The sequence below is a fragment of the Thermobia domestica genome, chromosome 16 (assembly GCF_964235325.1).
Source record: "Thermobia domestica chromosome 16, izTheDome1.hap1.1, whole genome shotgun sequence".
In the NCBI taxonomy this organism is placed as follows: Eukaryota; Metazoa; Arthropoda; class Insecta; order Zygentoma; family Lepismatidae; genus Thermobia; species Thermobia domestica.
The window spans coordinates 109,098,496-109,115,238 of NC_137469.1; the positions used below are offsets into that span (position 1 = coordinate 109,098,496).

At 35.8% G+C, this 16,743-nt stretch overlaps 1 protein-coding gene across 4 annotated transcripts in view; it reads right to left on the bottom strand.

The window, feature by feature from the left end:
- Positions 1 to 16,743, bottom strand: part of LOC145673333 (MAP kinase-interacting serine/threonine-protein kinase 1-like) — a 244,304-nt gene that overhangs the window by 112,124 nt on the left and 115,437 nt on the right. The window lies entirely within an intron of this gene.

Sequence of the window (16,743 nt, forward strand, 5' to 3'; positions counted from 1 at the left end):
CATTTGCATTTATTTTTGAGAAGGTTTATTAAAATGGAAAGGCTTTGAACAATAATTTAAAAGGATAAACTTTATGAAAAATACCTTTTAAGTAATTTATTTAAAGTACACATACTTTAAATATTTGTCTTTGTTATAAACGTGAAATCACAAAAAACCGTAAGTGAAAGATGTGAAACCAAAAGTTAGAGGTTGGAGCTTAGGAGCTTTTATTGCTATTGTAGCATTTTAATAGATAGAATAACTGAACCTGCGCTCTCTGCACAGCGCATCATTCGCATATGAGATAAATCTCCTTCTCATTCCTCACATCTGTACATGTCCCTTTACAGAGAGAAGTGAAAGACGTTTTGATTAAAAAAAAAAAAAAAAAAATCGGCAAGCAGTATCACAAAGGGGAGATTTTTTCGCTTATTTTTTCTCAATATCTTTCACCGTTTACAAAATTTAAGCCTACTTTCGGTTGGAGTTTCTACGTCATGTATGGCCAGTGTTTTCTTTCTTCTTGTATGCAGTATGTAATAAGCAAATACGTTACATACATAATGAATTATAATGTCAGTTATATATTATTCATTGGGCAAAACATTCCAAAAACAAAGATCCATCTTAGGCTGGAGAAATGGTTATCCTTCCTTTTTCAGGTTACGGGTTCAATCCCAGCCCCCCGCCAAGTGAACTTTGTGGTAGACAAACACCGTGTGCGTGGGATTCTTCGGGGTTCTCCCGTTTCCTCCCACTTTCTTCATTCCACCATTTCCTTCATTACTCATCATCACCGTCTTCTTTAACCTAGCCGGCATATGCCTGGGACGTAAAACTTAATGATTTCATTTTATTTTCATTTTTATATTGAAAGGGTAAATTTCAGGAGTCTTCTTCAGTAATATAAAGATTTGAAGGTGTCAGTTTTAGTGTTCAATGATCCATTGTCTACCAAAGAAACAATAGCCGAGGCTGGTGAAAGATTTCTGCTTTAACTCTATGGTGAAAAAAAAAAAAAAAAAAGCTAGAGCCTTGATGAACACACACAATGTATTACTGTATCTCTTTTTTTTTTTATTATTCTAACAGTTACATATACACTTTTAACAGTAACATAATCGGTGGCGTAGGCAAAGAAGGGTTTTGGAGTTTTAATCTCCCCTTACACATTTAGTACAGTATATTAAGATATGTATGCAGATACCTGAAAGCATATGAACTTGGGAGCTTGATTTCCCCCTTGACGAACTTCTGTGTACACCACTGTATGTATTACTTTTAAACGAAACCCGTGTCTTACTGGAGAGCAACAACAACGGAACACTGACAATATTTGGCAACTTCGCACTGTTCGTGACACTCAAATCTGACTTTCAGAACAAAACTATAGGGAAAACAGGCATGTTGCATAACAAAGAAACATCATAATAAAGGTATTAACTTTAAAGTAATTGCATTAACTATAGAAGTAACAGGCACTTTACAAACTTCATGAAGAATTCATTCATTCAGTTCGAACTCATCTACAAGGTATAACCGCGGATCGTAAAAATATTTCAGGATATACGTATGTCAAGCACCATGTAGACAATAAAGACCAACCCAATGTTTTCAAATATGTTTATGCACTTTCTTCATTTGTATGAGATTAAAAAGAAAAAATCTATACACTCATTGTTTACATAATTTATTTACTTCGGAAGTTTTATATTATTCACGCTGAGAAAAACAAATTATATGCATTCACATTCCGAAATTGTCGTTAACTTATTCACGTGTTATCCTACGCGTGTGATAATGTGTACTCATTAACATTACAAATATGCTTGCTGTCACGATTGCTAAGAGATAAACCTCTTGTACCCTGTGGAAGCAATATATTGATGACTTATCTCAATACTGAGAATATGGATAGCTGACATTTGGGAAAATTTAACTATCAGATTTCATTGTACAGTGCTGCTCACAGAATGATTATTTTTAGAACCTTTTATATTTCCTACACATACACGAACTTGTTAGTGAAATAAATAAATAAATAAATAAATACACTTCGAATTACTTATATGCAGAACCATATTTATGAGAAAGCTTTCACGAAACGTGACCTAGATAGCAAATTTTAGATATGTGTTTCATATACAGTGAAACTACAATTATCTGGATTAGTGACATTTGACGTTAATTCGGATAATTGAGGAAATCGTTTTAAAAAAGTGACGTTGGGACAAAAAAATTAAAATCGCTTCTGTTTAATAAAAAGGTACAGCTAATGTATGTCCAAAATAAGGTATCTTATTATAAACAATTTTAAAAATGAAAAAAATCAAAATAATATGAATTTTAACGTTGATTTAAACTAAAATTTCAAGGAAATTATATTTTTTATGAAGGAATATGTTTTTGAGTGTATTTTTTTTTTTATTTCCAGATATATATATCCAGTTATTTGGAGACCTAGATCAGCGGTTCAAAACTTTTCGAAGCCTTAGGCATCCTTGGGTAAATGCGATTGTCCTTAGCGCGTCCCGTCATCTTAATCTACCCTGCTGAAAAGATTTGAACGAAGCAGTCTAACCACCAGAAAAAAGGCTTCAATTCTTAAAATCCTCAACGAAGAATATATTCTTCAAGACTAATATAGTGTTTCTATAATTTGTTCCCGATAAATGCATTTAAAAAATGTAAAATAATCTTGTCTTACTTTCGAAAAGAGACGGAACAACAAACGTTTCTTTGATCGACATTTTTCAAGCTATAATAATCAAATGTTTGTATCGGTTGGATATCTATCATTATATAATAATAATAATAATAATAATAATAATAATAATAATAATAATAATAATAATAATAATAATAATAATAATGTAGTACAAAAGTCTATGCATACTGGCTTCCGTTCAATAATAAGACAAATCTAACAGGTCATGAAATCCTAAACGCCCCCTTCCCTTCCAATCGCCTCTTTCTGTTTTACCGCCACCTTTGGAAACGAGAACGGCCCCTGGGAGGCATTAATACTCACGATGAAAACCACTGATCTAGATAACTGTATTTCGGATAATTAATTGTAGTTATACATGTAGAGATACTGATAAATTTATATAACGAAGTACAGATCACAATATTGAATCGCAGTAACTCTTAACGTGGTTATTTTAGGACGTAACTAAAAGCTATAACTGGTATTTCTCTGTTACAACCATTGCTAGGGATATACTAGAACGTGTGTGGGGCAAAGGGTCTAAAACATTGTGCGTTTTATGAACAACGATCTGTGACTCAGAACCGAACAACCCACACAAATAAACTGTCACTTCTTTCTTGTGAACACCATAAAATAAATTTTAAAATAAATAAATAAATGAATAAAAAATAAAACCGAACATCGAAAGTAAGCCTTGTTCATATTTGATTATGTATGGTATTAGTCTAATACTCGCTTGCTTGGTGACTGGATTAGGGATTTAGGGTTTAGATTTCTATGCTTTCGGCATCTATGGTCATTTAGCTCGTCACGTATGAGGGATAATGTCCTTCGCCGGACACACTATCCGGGGAAAGGGAAGGAAAAGGAAGCGGCCTGGGACCTGTAAGTTAGGTACCACCTCTCCATTTGCCTGGTGTGAATGAGGAAAATCCAGGAAAACCTCATTCAGAATAGCTGGCCTGAAAAAGCTACATTTTTCCGACCGAGTGCCCCACCGGGAATCGAACCCGGAATCACTCGCACCGAATGTCTGGTGACTGAAGTTTAGCAAAATTTTACAGCATCGAAGCATGGTAGACGATGTCCAACAAATTAATGAGACCCAAACCTCAAGATCTTTCATCAGGAATTGAACCGGGGTATTTTGCCGCCAATACTGCCATTTAAGTACAAGAGCACTGTCTCAATGACAGTAAAAGTGGCAGATTAATGGGACTAATGAATTAATTTTATAATGTTACCAGGGGTGAAAGTGGATCTGAAAAGGTAGAGGAACGGTAGGTAGCGGCATGACGTCCCACCATCCCCCTCCCTATCTTTGCCCATTGTAATTTTTTTTAGGAACTGATGGGACGCCGTACATATTTTTCGGAGATAGGGGACGGCGTTCCCCTGCGTCCCCTTGCACTTTTACCCCTGAATGTTACCTATTGCGAACAGAAACCTTGATAGAAATGGTAGCAAGAATAATCTCACATCGAACTTCCAGTACGTTATAACACACAAATTTGGAATAACAACCACATTGATAGAAGGCAAGAGTTTATTTATTTATTTTTAGAGCCCGGAACTTAATCACCTCATCTGTGTACCAAATGCTCGGTTACATACGGAGATATAAGTTGCTTAACTAAAAAGGTTGTGTTTATTGTTTTATATTTACTATTAATAAAGTGTTTTACCGGTATATTTACTATTAATATAGTTCGAGACAAAACTGTAAAATCACTTTACATTGTAAATATTAAGCGGAGAAATAATTTGGTAGCAAGTCTATCAAGGCCTAAATACATGTATTAAAGCGGATTCCCGGTATTCATGATGGAAAAGCACTAAAAAGAGATCCCAGCCTGGATAAGCGGCCTCGGACTTTGATGACCTGGATTGGAAAGTGCAAAAGCACTGATCACATACTCCTGTTAATGAGTATTAACGAGAACTCGCTGGTAAGCAGAACACGCCAAAAACAATTAAGGCTTTCTGCAGAGAAGCAGACATATTCTCGATCAAAACATTAACATGGTTTTTATTTGGTTGTACGATGAAACAGAGATGGAATTAGAACCATATTTCGGAATGTATAAAAATCGGACGCGGTTACTACACAACATAAAAAAGAAAGAAAACAAATCCGAAATTCGTGTCGAGTGCTACAATTATGATTTCACGTATTTTTCTACGCGTGACTAAATGTTAATTATGTCCAGAGCAAATATAATTAACGCTTACTTTGTGATGCGCTGAAAGTGCTCTCTGCCACGTGGTACTGTTAAACCACAGGCAACATCTGCTGTCTTCCCAATGTTTGTATACACAGCAACAGCGCAGAATTTCTTAGAAATCGCGTCAGCTGAATAACTCTTCTGGCTTTCTGCAACCTTTCCAAGGTCGAATAGTGTTAATTATAAACGGGAGCCAAAAAACAGAACGCACTTCCCTCAGAAGAAAGGAGCAACCCACATTTAAAATTCAACTTTTTTTTCACAATTTTGTAAGTGGCACTTGCTTTCAGACGCAATTCCCTTCTCGTTTGGGAAACCTGCGTCACTACCGCGCAGGCGAACGACACGACACGAGGTTACGGACTCATCTGATTGTTTCTTCTATTAGACCTAATCATTAACACATTTTACGACTCTCTTGCTAGCATGTAACAACTAACTATTTATACTTATTATGAAAATCATTAGTAGAAAGTATATTTACTCACAGATCATTACCTATTTCATTAACTATGCGATACGTTCGTCGCCTGAGTATAAAAATGTACGAACGCTAATACAGTTTATCGTATCAACAACTATCAATGGCTGACGGCCTAAATGAAGCAGGTTCTATTATGTCATTTTTCAGTACAGACATATTCCTTCAGGTAGAGCATGAACCATTACTAGGAATTTTAATAACCATTTTATGACTACAACTATCTTTGGAGGTTCTGCTTACTGACATTATAAGAAATAATGGTGCTTTGTATCGAAATAATAATAATAATAATAATAATAATAATAATAATAATAATAATAATAATAATAATAATTGACGTGTAAGAGTTTCACAGTTTTCATGTGAGTGATATCTTTAATTCACAACCTATCCATCTACTCCAATTTTTAAATTTCCTGGTTATGTAACATTTCTTGAATCACAGGTAACTAGCCATTCTATCCCTGCTCTACTAGCTTAATGGTCCCGCCTAAGAGTGAATGAATGGGCTAGAACATACACAGTATATTATGCCCACACCAGAAAAGGGATTCCATTTTGCAACCGTGGCACACACTATTACAAGCCAGCAATAGTTCAATTTAACGTCCATTTGTCTCATTGGGTTTAGGTTCGCTATTCTCAATTGGGCTTCAAAAGGTTCGCTCATTAACCTCAATGGAGATCGAACTCAACTGGTTCGCTGTCCACTATAGTGCTCGTCCTCAATTAGCTGCTTAAGCTTGAAGGCCACGCTCGTGAGTTTGGACATCTCTGGATCAGGATCGAGTCCAGGCCATGCTTATAGAGGAAATGCGCTTGTTTGCCACTTGATTGCTAAAGCGCTCACTAGTAAGTACTATGCTATCACTGGCAGGTAACTTGCTACAATTTGGTAAGTATCCATACATTGTCATGTCATAATAATAGTCTCTTCGTTATGACGCAAGCGTTTCCTTTCATACTATACAGTACCATTCTCTTATTTTATTCTTTCACCATATATTTTATTATATTTTTCAGATTACAGTTTTTTCTGTAACTAGTTTTCCTCTTGCTCCAATACGTTTCCCCTTTCCCTATTGTTTTTCTTGCTGATCGTTGCTTTTCCGTTCCGCCCATCTTAGTTTTCAGTTCTTCAAACCTACATTCGACGGATCTGATTTTTACGTCTATGTTTCAACTCTACAAGTACAACAGTCAATATGGAATATTCCTCGTAACTATTTTTATTTTACGAAGTCACAAAATATGATTTTCTTCTTTCTAATTCTTAACACGATTGTTACAAGAGAAACAAAAACTTTCGAATGGAAATATCGACAAAGAATCGAAAAACAGATTGATGAAAACACATGTATGGAGTGTGGTGGTGTTTGGATATGAGGTATCTGGATGCAGATGAGAAACGAAGGAAAGAAAGACACATGCGAAAAGTGGCTACAGAAGAACACTGAAATTTAGATTCTTAGATAACAAATAAAAAGTTATGGAAATGGTAGAAGAAAAAAGACTAGCTAAAGAGTTTTGGTTATTAGCAGCGGCGCAAATCTGTCTATAATATTAAGGGGAGGGGGAACGGGTAAGATCGTTCCCATAACACTGTTCTACATTTTTTTTCTGTTATACAAATGAAAACACCCGTTCTTAACTAATTTTGAGGTGCTGAACCCGAAAATGATAATTAAAATTTTCGATTGGCTCTCGTTTCGGCGTAACGGGGGGGAGGTGATATCCAAGCTTCTCACGTTCACATTCATGAGGCAACAAACACCTCGGAAGGTCTGGCAATGTTGCATTCTATGTATATTACGTCACCATTGGTGTCGAAATATAACCGAAACACACGCCCATAACTTGAAGCATCTAAGGGGGGCCCAGTCCCCCTCTGTTCTAGAAAATATTTATGTTAGGGGTTAATGAATACATTTTCTTGATTGTTTTTTGGGTTATCAAACACGAAAATGACATTTACAGTCCAAAGTTACCTCTTTTATATATGACATACCAAGACTTGAATAATTACCTATGTATACTATACATATTAATATAAATGTCAATCTTAATAACGTCTCTTCTTTACCTGTTTCCTGTTTCGTTAGTATCCCTTTTTATCATCCAACAAAAATCACTTAACATTGCTGCACTCCATTTTCCTTTATACCTGTGCTCCATCACTGAAATGTCCTGATGGAAGCGTTCTCCATTCTCGTTACTGACACTCCCACAATTAGGCGGGAAGAAATCCAAATGTGAAAACAAAAAGTGCATTTTTATTGACACATTGCATCCAAGCTGTTCATCAGTGTTCATTAGATCTTGAATAAGTTCTCTGTAATTTTCAACTCTGAAATTGCCAAGAAAACTACTGGCTACATTTTTAAATGAACTCCAAGCTGCCATTTCCTTATCATTTGAGACGGCTTCAAAGTTGCTATCTTTAAAAGTTCGCTAGTTTGTGGCCCAATAAATATATCTGCTTTTACTTTTTCTAAACTGTTTTGGAAATTTGTTACATAAATACGTGAATACAGAAACCTCTTTATCTTGCCTTTACAAAATTTTTCATCAATCCCAACTTAATATGAAAGGGTGGGGGAGCAAAACTTTAACAGGTTCTACCAAAGGCTTGTGTATCACATTTTTCGTACCGGGTGTTGATGACTTTCTTGGGGACCAAATCATCCTGGAATACTGTGAACCTCTCGCACGGCTATCCCACTCGCATAGGAAGCACGGAAATTTTGTATAGCCAGACTGAAGTCCTAATAACATAGCAATCACTTTAAAATCACCATACACGTCCCACTGATATTTGTTGTATTCCCTCCACAATTTTTCCCATGGTAAAAAAAAAAAAAAAAAACAAAACAAAAAACAAAACAAAAAAAAAACTATTATCTTTCCTATGTACTTAAGCGTACTGTACAAACTTTTGTTATCTTTTTCTCACACTTTTGGTAGTTTAACTTCATTCCCTTGTACTCTGAATACCTTATCTATATATATAAAAGAGAACGTACAAATCCTTTGTTAGCTCATCACGCTAATACGGCTGAACCAATTTCTTTCATTTTTGGGGGGTTATTAAGATTTGGACCCTAGATGGTTTTTATCATATCACTTTAATTTTCAATTACCAGTGTCTTGAGATAATTGACCATTCAAGTGTCCATAACGTACAAATCCTTTGTTAGCTCATCATAGCTAAATCTAACCGTATTTATATGCAACCCACATGACCGTGTCACTCGGCGGGTTAACATAAATGACAGGCGATATAATGTTAACATTTACTGCAATCTTCTATGGTTTTTATCATATCACTTGAAAGCGAAAAAGTAAAAATTATCTAAGTAACAAAGTTTATTGCGTTCCGGGGTGACCCCAGCGAAGCGGGGTGAACGCTGCTAGTATACTTCTAAGACAAAAACTGTGGTGCGGAAAAGAGTACATTAAAAAGTAAATTTGCACCACAGTTATGCACTAAGTGGTTCTATGAAAACAAGTTGAAAGTTAATACAATTTACTGATCACGACTCATGAGGACGATAATTGCGCCTATACAATTCAACAACAACGTATACTTATGTCCAAAATTATTTAGGCATGTCTATAAATATGTTTTTCTAGGAATATAAGTTGATAACGAATTCGCATTGTACTTCTTATAATGTTAGTATGTGCATAATCGGCAAAGATATGTATGTGGCAAATTTCATGTCAAAAGAGCAGTAAATAAGAATAATAAAACGAAAATAAAACTTTATTGTCCATTTAGCAACATTTTCTTTTCCTCATAATTTTCGTATTTATAATTCTTTTCCTATGAAATTTACCACAAATATACATTTCCCAATTATACACATAGTATTAGTATTAAAAGTACCCTGCAAAATAATTATCGAATTATATTCTTACAAGAAGACCGTTATAGATATGCGACAATCATTTTGGACATGAGTGTACGTATAGTAATGTAAATAAATTTTTTGAGCCTTTAACAATATTTATAGGGGAGACAGGGGGTCTCTGAGAACTCGCAGTGACATTGCCACTACTCATGTGTTAAGGCTATTTTTTCGGGGCATCTATAGTGGCAATTTAATTAATGGTGTAAGACAGAGTGACCGTGGTTGGTCACAGAAGTACCAAAGCAGGGACTGCATTGTCCCTCCACATGTGGTAAAAAACATCGGAGAGCATTACTTGTTGGCCCTGCTATAGCAATCTACAGGCGATTCCATGAAAAAGTCCACATGATACCCTATGTGAGAGATTGCATTAATTTTTAGTAATTGAAAACTATTCGAACCCCACTTTATGACGTAAGCGACTATAAAAAATGGCCTTCCAAGTATCAAATTGTCGATTTAACGCGTATATCGTGTTTATTGAATGGTTCGGATCAACTTATGAACCAACAAGTGATAGAATGGGTGAGGAAATGATAAAGGAGAATGCAACTGGAAGAAGAGTAAGGCAGGCATGTTATCTCTCGTTGACATTGTTTAACATATTAATATCTACCTAGAAGAGACAGTGAAACAGAGTCTACATAATGCAGAATGCAGACTACCTTTCGGTAGGAGGTAGAATGGTTAAATGTATACTGTTTGCAGATGATAGGACGCTTGTTACGGAACCTGAAAAGAAAACCAATGAAATGTTAGAGAACTTGAGGAAGGGCAGTGAAGAATATGGTATGAAAATAAATGTGAGAAAGATGAAAACCATGGCGATTAGAACGAAGCGGTCTGTGTCAAATATAGAAGTAGGAGAGGAGAATATAGAAGAGGTGGGTACTTTTCGATACCTGGGTGTGGGTAGTATTATCAGTGATGAAATGAACTGCGAACGTGACATCAAAGCAAAGATAGGAATGGTGAAAGAAACCTTTTAGGAAGAAAATCTATATTGTAGGTCTTCGAATAAAAAGTTAAAAAAAAAAAAAAAGACCCATAAAATGCTTCGTATGTAGTGTTCTACTAATAAGGGATGGAAGCATGAACATTAAGCGAAAGCGGTGAAAAAAAAAAAAATAAGACTAGAAAGCTTTCGAAATGTAGGCGTGGAGAAGGGTGGAGAGAATTAGCTGAGCCGAGCGGAAAATTAATGAGAGGGAGTTAGAAATGATGGAAGAGAAAACAACAATTTTAGATGTAATTGAGAAGAGGGAGAAACTGATGGGACATTGGCTGAGAAGAATGGTATCATGAGAGTCATTCTGGAGGCTATGTTCACACGAAGACGAAAGAGAGGGAAGGGGCATAGGAGGTTACAATTGATGGAGGATATTAAAACAGAAATATCGTACGTGAAGATGAAGAGGTTACCTGAAGACCGTGGTGCATGGAAGTTTCTCAGTTGTGGAAAGTGGTCTGCCAAGAATAATGATGGTATGATTTTTGGCTTAATTCGTAATGTGTATAAATACTTTCATCCTTTTACATTGGATAACTTCGGATCTCTCATTAGTTGTTTTCTCGTTATCTTAATAAGAATATCGGAGACATAAAACTGAAGTATTAGTTTCCTTATACAATTATGTTTTTATTGCTACATCAATACTTGGATTTATTAAGCATAGTTCGTAAGCATTTTTACTTAGGTTACACGTACTCAGCAACAATACACGGGACAGCAACTGTACTTTGTCTCTTCGAAGCGGAAGTGACAGAGCAGTTGTAGATAGTATTGTGTTTTATTACACAAAGCTAAGCATTCATCCTTGACAGCAAATTTCAACATGCGATTTACTACTACATCTACTTGGTCCGAAAGTGAGCGTAACAAAAAAGCTTGCTTTTAACACGAAACAATTATTTCAAACGCATCTTAGTTTTGTTTTTTAATGTATATACTTCAATTAAAGAAATTAAGTCGTATGTTAAGATTATCTGTAATTAGCTTCTGAATTTTCTAGATGTTGGGAGGCATAAAGTTTTAACGAAAAAGGCACATATCCTGTAATTGTACTTCGGGTTGAATCTGTTGATTTTATCGATTCGCAGTTGTTGCAATATATATGGTCAACATAAGGTCGTGTAATTGATTGTGACTTTAAGAATAGTCGTTGCAATTTATAAACAAAGGTTTCTATAGAAGCTATGAGATATAATAAAATATACTAGTATGGTGATTGTGGTTCAATAAGTTATTTCTATGGCTCACTGGTAAAGCAATAGAAGTTAGTGATCTGTTAGTTCATACATTTTGTACGTTCCACTTTGAGCAACACAATCATATTAAGTAACAAGTTAAGTCAACATTAGATTTGAATCTAAACCCGATATAGGTATTTGAGGCCAGGATATTAATCTCCTGAATCCCTACTGACTTTTAGGTCAGATCATTGTTGTCAGTACAGTGTGATCGAATAAAATCTACCACATTTTAGAGGCTAATAAAACGAAAAATATTGCAGATGGGAAGTAGTTTATTCAAAAATATAATACAGTTTGTAATTACTTAGTCTTCCAATCAGGAACATTTCCGTTACGTGGAATAGCAAACTTTATCCGAAAAGCGTTTTGAACTGTAATCACAGAATTGCTGTGTTTAAAAAAACATTTTGACTGCTATCGCGCGATGACACTAAAAATGGCAGGAGAATCGTATGCAGAATCGATATTCTCCCACTCTTCTCTTCTCGCCCCTCCACAGACCGCTACAGCCCATCAAAAAGGAGGAGGTATTACTGGGTATTATTTACAATGATTATAATGTCAATTACTGTCATTTCAACACACAACAGAACGAACTGTATAAAACTGTTAACTACAAACTGTTTTTTTTCTTTTCAATACCATTTTATATTTCAGAATTAACAAGTTTCTATCTCTCCAATGCTATTTCATTTTATTAGCCTTTACTATCCTTCTATAAGACTGATCTTAATACTAGCTTCTTTAGAATATTGAAACAGTCTTACTATTCTGATAATGTACGACCACAGTACATCGATGTTTTAGCTTCTACGATGGAACAGTTGGATGGATGAATCTCAATTACCGAAATACATACAGCAAAATGAGTTAGGAAACTTCGCTGTCCTTAACAAATTAAATATTGAAACATATCTGCCAATTGAAAAACCAGTTGATCTTTAACATATCGTTAGGGATTGTTAAGATATTTCTAAATGCTCAGCTAACTGCAAAAACAGTGAAAACTATGTTCTAATGTAAATCGTGAATCATACCATCACGAAAATTGCAAACAGAAAGCTGGGAAATCCGACTAAATATATGAACATCGTTCGACTATTTCATAGACTGAAGATAATTCCTCACAGTTTTGAAGTTTATATAATAATTTGGTGGAGATTGGAGTGTGTTCTCGGGAAGCCAACAGTTGTGTACATGGTTCATGGTTTGATTCCTATGGGGCACCAATTTTTAAGCATTGCACGCTAACTGGAGCCGTATTGAATTCAGAGGTATCGAACTTAGATCTAGAAAGTCTGATGTAGCCTACCAACTAAGGAAACTGATGTGGTGACAGACATCACCAAGCCATACAAAAGTTAGCTAGTTGGCCATAGCAATTTCAAAGATTAATAATGTTTGCTTTATTCTGTTTTAAAACTGAACAGCAAAGCCAGTTTTTTTTTTTTTTTTTCAGTAATAAAATTAACTGAAAGAAAGTATTTTTAGACCCGGGGTCTGAACACTCTACGTCACAGTTTTGTAGGACATTTCTCGTACGAGAGTAAGAATTAATTTACTTTTATTTATTTCTTCAATATTGTACTTACAGTGTGATAAGCAGAGAGGGCCAAATATGAAATTTAATATATCAAACCATGCCTCGTAGGGCAATGGAAACAAGAATCTTTGTGTCTCGTGATATGTCGAATCGAAATAGCGTGTTTTAATACTTCGAATTTCATAGTATTTTGACGAAGTTTTGATATTTAATAGAAATCTTAATGTTCTTCATATTCTATGTTGTATGCCTAAACTGATGTCTTCATTGAACTGGTGACTTTGCAATACTATTAAAGATAAGAGCATTTTCCCTCCCTCATATATGATAGAGAGGGACGTTACTTGTCAGATCAGAAACAATGGACCAAAGCTCATTTCCCAACTATACCTCCTGGTGGAGGAAACTCCCCTAGCAAGTGAGAATCTACCGGGAACTTTGTGCTGACACCAGGGCGTTCTAAGTCAAGCTCACATTCTTTTTTTAGTGCCAAATAGCGTCCCAATATCGCATGGTACCAAATCTCACGGCATAACCACAACAAATTAGTACCTAATTCGTGATTTGGGAATTGTTTAAACTAGGTAGAGGCTACAATCTCAGACTTGCCTACCTAGGATCAAGCTGAAGAACAAGTTTACACTATCGGAGCCAGTGACTCTGCAATCACCCATTTGGGAGTGGGAAGAGCCTCTTCACCAGGTGGGGTCTCTCGTTGGCTCACCGTATTTTATGAGAAAACAAATTTTACCTACGATTTACTTGCATTCCCAATTAACTAACTTTTAAAAAAAATCCACTCTATTCCACGACGAACGTAGCTGTGTGGCGTAAACGTAAAATTGGGGGGAAATGAGATTATAATAATTCAAATTCAATATTCCAAGGGTTATATTATACCCCTCTGTTTTACAAGTCTTGTATGTTACGCTACTAAAATGAAATTTCTAGTTTTACATGCATCGCTTATGCCCTGTAGGCTAAAAGATAGGTTGGTTCATTAGAGTTTAGCGTCTTTCTCAGCATCAAGGCTAAATGAGACGTGGACCTACAGTTTAATGTTGGAAACGAATTACAAGAGCTTTCACCAGGAATCGAATCCGGATTTCCCCCTGTAGGCTAAAAGAGGCGAATGATTATGAAAAAACTGCTAAATGTGCATATAGGAGGAAACGGGTGATCGAGAAAATCCATAGACACCCACAAACGGGCTTGTTCACCACAAACTCATGCCTGGAATCGAATTAAAAACTCCTCACACCAGAAGTGAGCGCTCTACCAGTAAGCCACTGTTCCCCTTTGTTCCCTGTTCTTTAAAGTGTAGGCCCTAGTGTACAATAACAAACAACGACAAGTGTTAGTTGTGAACTTTATTATTAAAATAAGATGTAAACTAGCCGACGCCTGATATTTTAAAAAGGTTAATATATATATGTGACATGAATGTAAATGATATATACATATACAGGTTGTCCCTAAGGAAGTGGCAACTTTGGGAAATTGTAGTGTGAGTGATTTTAAGCAAGAATTTCATGTAACAATGTGTCCTATTTTCAACGGTTTGAGAGCTACAGTCTGTAAACAATTTTTGACCTTACATAGTTTTATTGCTCACTTTTTAGTTACTCTACAAAGGTGAGATATAGCACATTTGAATGGTGATGGAATGGTCTTTCCCACGGTATGCAGCAGTGGTAGTAGTGTTTTTGGAGGGGAAGTTATTAAAGAAAATTTGGGAATCAATGTTGTTATCCAATTCCCTTAAATAATTTTAAATTTTCTAAATTTCCCTCAATAACTTCACTTTCGAAGATCACTGCAACATGCCGCATATAGTTGGAAAGGCTATTCCATCGCCGTTCAAATGCACTATGTCTCATTTCTGTAGGATAACTATACGGAGGCAATAAGCAATGTAAGCTAAAAAATGTAGCTTTCAAAATGTTGAGAATGGAACATGTGAATTTTATCCCCCCCTCTCTCTCTCTTCCCCCCCCCCCCTTACAGTCACTCATACTACTATTTCCCAAAGTATTGCTACTTCCTCCAGGGACGGCACTAAGGGTGGGCGGGGGTGGGCGACCGCCCACCCGATAAATGGCCTTGCCCACCCATCCGCCCACCCCAACAGAAGTAGAATAATGAAGATGACATCCTGTATTTCAAAAGCAATAGGTATTAATATTGACTGTAATGTAATAGGTTCTAGGACCCTGTTTATCTCTGCAATGAACAATGATTTTAAGTGGGATAAGCAGTCTTCACCCTAAAAGTGAACACTTCCTCTCATTTGAGAAAATTGAACCACTTGCACGTCATTATGGATGTGATGTCGATAGTGTAGAGGTGGAAATGAAACTTCTTCCGAAAGTTTTGAAACGTTATGAGGAGGAAAAGCAATGCAAAATTACCCCCGTTTCTCAGTATACTGAAGTGATGGATCGTTTCACAATTGCTTTTCATTAAATTCACAAATTAGGCGTAATTGCTGTCACCATTCCTATATCTAGTTCACCATGAGAACGTTCTTTCTCGTGTCTTAGACGGGTTAAAACATATCTAAGAAATGGAATGGCAAACTGTAGCCTAAGCAATCTTTGTATCCTTTCAGTAGAAAGAAAACTTGTAATGAATATTGCTGTAGAGAATGTAGTAAAATTATTCGATGTTGGACATAACAATCAACGCAATGTACTCCATTAAAGTGCTGGTATAAAAGTTTATTGTAAGCTTGTTCGTACCATGTGATCAGCCCTTCATAGTTGAAAATACATTATTGTTTATGTAGATCATGATTAAGTTTTGTTAATTGCTATTTACTTCTTTATCCAATTTATAATTGTTTTATTTTTTTCAACTTGAGTTTCAATTTCAAAGATTTCTGTGTAAGGTACGACCAAACAATATATGCTGTCGAATTTCCCTATTAGTTTAGTAACATAGATCTTTGCTGTTGCATGTAGAGACCACGTCAAAAAATCTAATGTGCACTAATTAAGGATATACGAGAGAAAATACAAATGATTTATATTTTTTGTCTCTTGCTTTTTTGTAATAAAAAATCTTCAAAGATAAAAATGTTTACAATAGCCTCTTTTATTCTTGTTTCTTTACTTACTTATTGTATATTTTATGATATTAACGAAAGGTAGAGTATTATCTGTTAGTCTATGTTGTTTGAACCTTCTTTTATTTCTATGCATTCATGTGCGTTCTTGGAGGGAGAGAAGGTCAAGCTGTCTTGAACTTCTTCGACTACACAGTACACACCGTTATTATTGTTTTAAAAAAACTGGAAGTAGAGGTAGTGTGTCTGCTACGCGGAATTCGGTAGGTCGAGCATATAGCTACGAACTCCTGCAGCTCATCCTAAGTCCTGTATTTCTTCAGTCTCACCAGGTGAATTCCGGAATTGTACCTTCTATAAGGCCAAGACAGCTGTTTTCCACATCTTGTCCCTCCCCTATTTCGGTCTGAGCCTTAGCTAACTAAAGAGTTTACAGATTGAAACTTAATTATTGTCCAAAAAATGTCTATATTGCCCAGTTCTTATTTTCATTGTCCGCCCACCCAGCAACTAGGTCTGCCTTTTCCCGCCCACCCCATCAAATTTTTCTGGCGCTGTCCCT